Source organism: Echinops telfairi, unplaced genomic scaffold (assembly GCF_000313985.2).
Source record: "Echinops telfairi isolate 266 unplaced genomic scaffold, ASM31398v2 ScPeMD7_11;HRSCAF=52, whole genome shotgun sequence".
Lineage (NCBI taxonomy): Eukaryota > Metazoa > Chordata > Mammalia > Afrosoricida > Tenrecidae > Echinops > Echinops telfairi.
In genome coordinates, this window is record NW_022103908.1 from 3,589,394 (window position 1) to 3,590,080 (window position 687).

A 687-nucleotide genomic window follows, 5' to 3' on the forward strand; every position below is an offset into this window, starting at 1 on the left:
TTGTAACACCACCCACCTGTCCCTTTGGAGTGATTAATAACTCACCACCCCCAAAAACTATCTCCGAAGTTCCGAAGACAGTTATATATCTCTTGTAACACTTGTGTGATCAAAACTGAAAAACGAAACTTACTGTCATTGAATCTCTGCAGACTCGTGGTGGCCTGAAAGCACAGGGTGGAATGTCTCCTGGGGAATTCTGAGACTGCCACTCACTGGGAGTAGAGAGCTTCATCTTTCTTCCCTTCCAGAGGACGGTGGTTTTGAATTATTGACCTTTCAGATTGCTGCCCACCGTGCCACTACTATGCCGTCAGGGCTCAAGACACCAGGAAATTCTCTTGAATGGGAAGCCATCGGGTCAAAGTTACATGAACAGATGCATGTAAATTACGGTGCTGGCAGAGTGTTGAAAATACCATGGACTACCTAAAGCACCAACATATCTGACTTGGAAGAAGTACAACAAGATGCTCCTTAGAGCAAGGATGGTGAGGCTTCCTTCACGTACCTGGGAAATGTCAAAAGAAGAGACCTGGAGCAGGTCATCATGCTTGGTCAAGTCGAGGAGCAGCACAGAAGAGGAAGAGCCTCCGCGAGATTGCGTGACACTGTGGCGACAGCAGTGAGGATGACCCAGAGCTGGGCGGGATTTCCTTCTGTTGGACACAGGATTGCTATGAGTCA